The 7,846-nt window shown below is 47.8% G+C and overlaps 1 pseudogene across 1 annotated transcript; it reads right to left on the bottom strand.

Moving 5' to 3' along the window:
• Positions 1-4,307: 4,307 nt before the first annotated feature.
• Positions 4,308-4,740, bottom strand: LOC309539621 (protein transport protein Sec61 subunit beta pseudogene; annotated as a pseudogene). The gene has a single exon. The product of its transcript is annotated as a protein transport protein Sec61 subunit beta pseudogene (transcript).
• Between the last annotated feature and the right edge of the window lie 3,106 nt (positions 4,741-7,846).

Below are 7,846 nucleotides of genomic sequence, written 5' to 3' on the forward strand. Positions count from 1 at the left end.
TGATCCGGGTTGGTTTCATTCCCAGCCAGGTTCAAATTTCTTGCATCCGAGGAGGAGGAGGGAAGTCAAAGGATGGGGTGGGGTGTCAATTTACCCAGGAAAAGGCCTGCCATTATCATCACCACCATTAACGCTTGAAATTGTGAAAAGGGGGGGGGGGGAGAGAGAGAGAGATAAAGGTATATAATATCACTATAAAAATTGACAATTACAATTTCATATATACTTATCTATAAATATTTGTTGTTTAGTCGTGTCCGCCTCTTCGTGACCCCCTGGACCAGAGCACCCCAGGCCCTCCTGTCTTCCACTGCCTCCCGCAGTTTGGTCAAACTCATGCTGGTTGCTTTGAGAACACTATCCAACCACCTCATTCTCTGTCGTCCCCTTCTCCTTGTGTCCTCCATCTTTCCCAACATCAGGGTCTTTTCCAGGGACTCTTCTCTTCTCATGAGGTGGCCAAAGTCTTGGAGCCTCAAAGGACCTGTTGATGGCATTTTACCACTGTACTGTTGCGAGTGTATTAACTTATGGTCTGTGTGTGTGGTTTGGGAGCTGCACGGTCAGGGGAAAAACAATGCTGTCCAGGGTTGTAAAGACTGCAGAGAGAATAATTGGGTGCACTCTCCCTACCTTGGATCAAATCTACGCTTCCAGGTGTCACAAGAAAGCTGCAGAGATAGCACAGGATAGTGCGCACCCCGGAAATGATCTCTTTCAGCTCCTGCCTCCAGGGTTATAAAGACTAGGACTAGCCGTCTGAGAAATAGTTTCTACCCCAATGCGATTTTGGTTTTAAACACAGTGTAAGGTAGTTTCTGTGGGAGTATATTGTATTTAATTATGGGGTGTCAGAGTTTTTAGGGGGCTAACCAGGTTGGGATAGCTGGGACAGCAGGCTTGTTGGTTTTGAATGTCTTATGTAGATTTTTTTCCCCTTTCCAATTTCGTTGTCCTGTATGGGACAATGACAATAAAGATTATCGTATCGTATCAATGAATAAACAGATGAATGGGATGCCAGCCTGCATCTCAGCCATACAGAATCACAGAACTGTTGGAAAGGGTTCCAGTGGGTCATCTAGACCAACCCCCCCTGCAAAGCAGAAATCACAGAGTGGCTCCCTCCTTCCCTCCTTCCCTCCCTCCCTCCCTCCCAGCAACTGCTAAGCGTTTTCCTCCTTAGCTACCTCTCTCTTCCAAGCCTATTTAAGTGTATTAAATAGCTGTGGGGGACCTGCCATCTTTCTCAAATCCATCTTCCTCCAAATCGCTGCATTACAACCCAGCAGGATTTTCTCCGTGGCAATTTGTCACGACCGGACAAAGCTTCTCGGAGTTTGGCAGGGAAGCGCATCTCCGTGGGGCCTGATGCCAGCCAAGCAATTACCTTTGCGGGCTCAGAGAGCTCCCACCTTGGAGCAGTTCCTACTCACGGCCACATGACACAGGCCGGCTGGCTACGCTTTAAACAACAATCAAGGTTTCCCCCCCCCCCCCGATAGCTGAAGTGCCATCATGAAACCAGCACAAACTGGTTCATCTTGGATGATGCTGGCCCATTTCTGGTTCAAGAGAGATGTCAGCGCTATCCCAAAGGCCGGCCAGATCAGATCAGGCACTGGGTACCAAAATCTACAAAAATCTTGCTGCTCCTGAGGACCCACTCTGTGGGTAAAGGTACCCCTGGCCGTTAGGTCCGGTTGTGGCCGACTCTGGGGTTGCGGCATTCATCTCGCTTTATTGGCCGAGGGAGCTGGTGTACAGCTTCGGGTCATGTGGCCAGCATGACTAAGCCGCTTCTGGCGAACCAGAGCAGCGCATGGAAGCACTGTTTACCTTCCCGCCAGAGTGGTACCTATTTATCTACTTGCACTTTGAGGTGCTTTTGAACTGTTAGTTTGGCAGGAGCAGGGACCAAGCAACGGGAGCTCACCCTGTCGCGGGGATTCGAACCGCCAACCTTCTGATCGGCAAGTCCTAGGCTCTGTGGTTTAACCCATAGTGCCACCCGCGTCCCTACTTCTGTGGATAAAAGGTAAAGGGACCCCTGACCATTAGGTCCAGTCGTGACCGACTCTGGGGTTGCGGCGCTCATCTCGCTTTACTGGCCGAGGGAGTCGGCGTACAGCTTCCAGGTGATGTGGCCAGCATGACTAAGCCGCTTCTGGCGAACCAGAGCAGCGCATGGAAACACCATTTATCTACTTGCACTTTGACGTGCTTTCGAACTGCTAGGTTGGCAGGAGCAGGGACCGAGCCACGGGAGCTCACCCTGTCACAGGGATTCGAACCGCCGACCTTCTGATCAGCAAGTCCTAGGCTCTGTGGTTTAACCCACAGCTCCAACCGCATCCCTACTTCTGTGGGTAGGAAGCCACAAAAGCGGCTTTCTCATTTTGCTCCCTTCCCTTCCTTGGGCTGCGCCTCAACTCATCCATGCCTTGCTCTAATTCTCCCTGCCCAGTGCCTGAGTCCTGTCCAGGCATTGGGGAGGGTTTGAGAGGCAGGCATGGGGGGAAAGAGAGAGAGAAACCCAGCAACAACAAGCACTGAACTCAACCTATATAATCAGGCAGGATGTTGCCCTCCAAGCCAGAGAGGGGCCAGGAGAGAGCAGGCGGACGGTCAGCTCTGGGAGACGAGAGGAGTCAATTTCACATGGCTTGCAGTGCTGTTCCAGCTGATTAGGGATTTGATGAGGGAAGGGGGCTGGTTTTGGCGGCTCGAGTGACAAGAAGCCTTATGGTCATTTAAAGGGAGCTGGCGGATCTGGAGTGGCTGAGGCAGATAGGGAGCTGGAGAGCAGCGGGGCAAATTGGCACGCTACCCGGTCTCTCTGGCCTCCGACCTCCTTCACCTGCGGGTCAGAGCTACCTGCAGGGAAACGGGAAGCAGCAGTGGTGATGGCACAAGCAGTGTGGCTGAGCTTGCAACTGTGCAGGAGAAACTCAAGACAGTCCAACCCAGGGAGGGAGGAGAGGGCTAGGAAGGGATATCGCAATTGGAAGCAGCAGCGATCCTGCACACCAGGTGCTGGAAAGCACAGGAGGAAGGGAAAGTGATCTTCTGCTTGCTGGTTTCCCAACAGAGGCACCTGGTTGGCCACTGTCAGAACATGCTGTGAAGAATATACTGTATTGGCCTGAATATAAGCAGAACCCCCCCCCCCCATTCTGACTGTGAAAAGTTAAAGTGCAGCTTACATTGGTGCTGACCTTTAAAGCCCTAAACGGCCTCGGTCCAGTATACCTGAAGGAGCGTCTCCACCTCCATCGTTCTACCCGGACACTGAGGTCCAGCACCGAGGGCCTTCTGGCCGTTCCCTCACTACGAGAAGCCAAGCTACAGGGAACCAGGCAGAGGGCCTTCTCAGTAGTGGCACCCTCCCTGTGGAATGCCCTCCCACCAGATGTCAAAGAGAAGAACAACTACAGGACTTTTAGAAAACATCTGAAGGCAGCCCTGTTTAGGGAAGCTTTTAATGTTTAACAGACCACTGTATTTTAATACTTTATCAGAAACTGCCAGAGTGGCTGGGGAAACCCAGCCAGATGGGAGGGGTATAAATAATAAAATATTATTATTATTATTATTATTATTATTATTATTATTATTATTCCCCCAAATGACCAGGGAAAGAAAGGTGGGTGCAAGGCTGCAAGAGGACTTGTAACAACAACAACAACAAAAGCCGTGGGTCCTGCAAAACTTTCTGGTTCCAAGGCTGGAAGAATAAGCCCCCACCTCCCAGAGGTCACTGCCCTTTCAGCCCTTGAATGTGTGGCTTATAATCATCCATCTCACTCAGCCACCTATTTGGACGTATGATCTGCTTAAATCAATTTGTACTTTTAAGTTTGGATTGATGGAATATTCTTATCATTAACATCACCATAAGAACATATGAACATAAGGAGAGTGTGATGGATCAGGCCAGAGGCCAACCAGATATTCCCAATGAATAACCTGTTCGTAACCTGAGCAGAACACAACCCATGTCTGCGTGTGCGTGGGTCGCGATTTGCCGCTTCTGCGCATGCGTGTGATGTCATTTTGAGCATCTGCGCATGCACGAGTGGCGAAACCCGGAAGTAACCCTTTCCGGTACTTCCAGGTTGCCGCAGGACGCAACCTGGAAAGATTTAACCCGAAGCGTCTTTAACACGAGGTATGACTGTAATTGTTTAATTGTACATGGAAGTGGAAAATAACTCCGGCTCCCTCGGCCAATAAAGCGAGATGAGCGCCGCAACCCCAGAGTCGGCCATGACTGGACCTAATGGTCAGGGGTCCCTTTACCTTACAACAGAAAAACCAATTAAGGAAAAGATCGAGAGTTTTATCTAGAGAAACAGCTCAAATTACTTTACTCCAAGTAAACTCTGAAAGCTACCATACTTTGGTCCAAATCATAGTTTTTAAGTTGGCAGGTGGGATATAGTGAAGTCTATGACCGAGTGCATTTGCCCCAGATGTGCAACATGAATACAGATGCAATAAAGAGGAGACTCATAACGAGAACTGGAACAGGGCCAACTTTGAAGCCAGGGGAATCCTCTGTATAAAATCTCCACATCCCTCCAGTGCCTGCAGAAATTGTATGGCTTGCACTCCTTGTTCCACAGCTAGCACCTTTCGTCTGTGTGACCGTGGATCCTGGGGCCCACGAGGCAACGGCTTTGCTGGGTGAGTGGCGGAGGCGCCCACGTTGATCATGCTGGGATTGGGGCCAGGCATGGCAAAAATCAGCTCCGTCGGCTTCTCACAAACTCCCTCAGCTGGCAAGTGTCACCTCCGCTGTTGTGGCAGCTTCCCCCTGATCCTCCGCAGGCGACCACTTTTAGAAGACATCTGAAGGCAGCCCTGTTTAGGGAAGTTCTTAATGTTTGATGTTTTATTGTGTTTCTACTATTCTGTTGGTAGCTGCCCAAAATGGCTAGGGAGGCCCGGCCAGATGGGTGGGGTAAAAGTAATAAATTATTATTATTATTATTATTATTATTATTATTATTATTATTATTATTATGGCTAGTTGCTACCAATAGACCTTTCTCCTCCATGACTATGTAATAATAAAATTTAAGGTCTTATATATATAATAAATGTTCATAAATGCTCCAACCAAGCACATACATAGATCAGCACAGGAAGACTGACATAAAACCATTTTGACTCCCAAACTGATCAAATGTTTTCTCTGCAGGGAGGGAGGGGGTCAGGGAACCTTCCCATTGTCTCAGGAATTGGGTTATCACCATTTCAAAGGAATGGCCAGACTACCAGCAAAGGCAATCAGATAAGGCATTATCAGATAACCTGGCAGACAGGAAAAACAACACTCAAGTTTCTGTTGTAGACCACCTTTTCTGTGATGTAGGTATGATGTTTGTGGGGGGTGGTCTTGGGTTACACCCCTTCTGTGATGTATGTATGATGTATGGAGGGGTGGTCTGGAGCTCCAGGGCAGGGAATTTAAAATGTCTTTATAAGGCCTTGTGCGCTATTGTTCTGGGTTCCTCCTCCTTTCCTGCGTGTGAGGGAAGCACCCTGTTGCAACAGATCAATAAAGATCAAGCTTACCTGCTGCTTTGCTTCTCAATATTCTCTGGTTGGCCTCTGTTACTTTCTCCTATCAATAGGGAACTCACATAAGGACTCTATGCGGACTCTTGGGTACCCCATAAGGGAAAAAGGGCAGATTTTGTTTACAACAACTAGATGATCGTCAGGGTCCCTTCCAATGCGAAGATTCGATAATTCGATGACCCTGCAACATGGGAAACATGCATGGCTGGAGTGCCTTTTGCAGTTGCAACACAGTCCCGGGCCGTGAAAAAGCCATGATGGAGTATCAAACAGGGAGAGCGAGAAGAGGCCGCTTTTATGTACTGAAGTTCTCACCCTGGGCCAGCAGGGGGATACTGTAGATAGTTATGCAAATAAGGGATTGAAAGTGACATTCAGTGATTGGATAGTTTTAGAAAGTTGTTTCAGTTACGTTGTACTGGAGCTCTATATAAGCAGGCTGGCTGAACCAGTTCAGTTCTGTCCTGGCCTGTGAATAAACAAGAGCTGTTTGAAGAATCGCTGTGTCGTCTGATATGTTCACCCACAACTTAACAGCCGCCCTCTTGACAATAACTGTATGCCGGGTCCAGATATAGCCCAACACAGAAAATCCCTGCGCAGCCTGCTCACTCCCCAATAGCTCTGAAAACTCCCCTGGATGGAACTAATGCGAGCACTTGGCAGAATCTGTGTGGCTAATGGGCTGTGGACGGCATGGATAGTTAACTGTTCGAAAACTGCCTGGTGGTACCAATTGCATTATTATTATATCAGGAGGGAGATTAAGGCTCCAATTAAAGAGAGACAGGGGAATTCGTGCAGTGGCTGCCCAGGCTGCCCGTATTTCAAGGCAGCCATTTGAGAGCTCGCTGGTGGGGAAAGTGGGGTGGGACAGAGACAGTGCCTGGACCCTCACCAAAAAACCCCTTCTGGCCCCAGTGGATGACCCAGCCACAGAGACCTATTTCCTTGAGAGTCTAATTAAGGGGGTAGTGACTCAAAAACAGGCATTTTCTGCCACTGCAGCGGCCCTGTGGGATGCATCGCCCATCAGTCGCCTCAGACATCTTGTAAAGGCGTCACTTTTGGCCCAGGATCTCCCTGACCCTTAAGAAATGGAGCCTGTTATTACTGGATTTCTGTACTGATGGTGCTGTTTTATTGTTTAACATTGTACTGCCAGAGGTTTTCGAATATCTGGCAGCTAAGAAATCCTTTTAAACCGAGATAAATTTCTAAACAATAGGCTAAGCTTGTTTTTATTATTGCTTGTTAGCTGCCCTAAGCCTGGCCTTGGCTGGGGAGGGTGGGGTATAAATACAAATTATTATTATTATTATTATTATTATTATTATTATTATTAAACAGCCTAAACATTTCTGTGGCAATGGGGGCCCAATGGGGATCCACCTGTCCCTGGATGTTTCTCAGAACAGGTCCAGGGATAGTGAATCTGTCATGGAGTTACTACTACTAATAATAATAGTAATAGTAATAATTTTATCATTTATACCCCACCCATTTGGCTGCGTTTCCCCATTCACTCTGGGCAGCTTACAGTAAATCTAAAAACGTAAAACATAATGCGATAAAAACCTCCCGATACAGGGCTGCCTTCAGATGTCTCAGTTCCTCATCTTTCTAATCTGCAATTCAAGTCTCTACTTTTCCACATCACTTTTCAGATTATTATTATTTTCAGATTATTATTATTTTCAGATTATTATTATTAGAAATTCTCAAGAAAACCCATCAGCTTTTGTGTGCATCTGAAGAAGTGTGCATGGACACGGAAGCTTATACCCAGAACAAACTTAGCTGTTCTCTAAGGTGCTACTGGACAATTTTTCAATTTTTTAATGTATTTGTATGCAGTTTGCCTAACACAGTGGTTTTCCCCCGCCCTCTGCCCCTATGGTGCCCTGTTCTGGAGGTTCCGCTGAACCCCTCCAAGCCAATTTTGGGGAATGTGGAATTTCAATCTGTTGTCAGGAAATACACCACCTAGATTCCCAATTGTTTCCAGGTGCCCAAATTTCTACGGAAATCCGCCTTATCCTTCAAGAGCCTTCTGAGTCAAGGCCTTTGCTCAGGGACCCTGTTCAAAATGTAACAAAGCTGTCATCCCCATCAGGGAAGAAATTTGCTGACTGACTGAATCCACAGCAGATTTACGAAATGGATGTCTGTGGCTCTTTTGCTGTAAATCAGGGCGAATGGGACCGTTCTATCGAGAGGGCCGGATGAATCACTCCGGCTGATAGACAGGCATGCA

This window comes from Podarcis vaucheri (assembly GCF_965113315.1).
Source record: "Podarcis vaucheri genome assembly, chromosome: 8".
In the NCBI taxonomy this organism is placed as follows: domain Eukaryota; kingdom Metazoa; phylum Chordata; class Lepidosauria; order Squamata; family Lacertidae; genus Podarcis; species Podarcis vaucheri.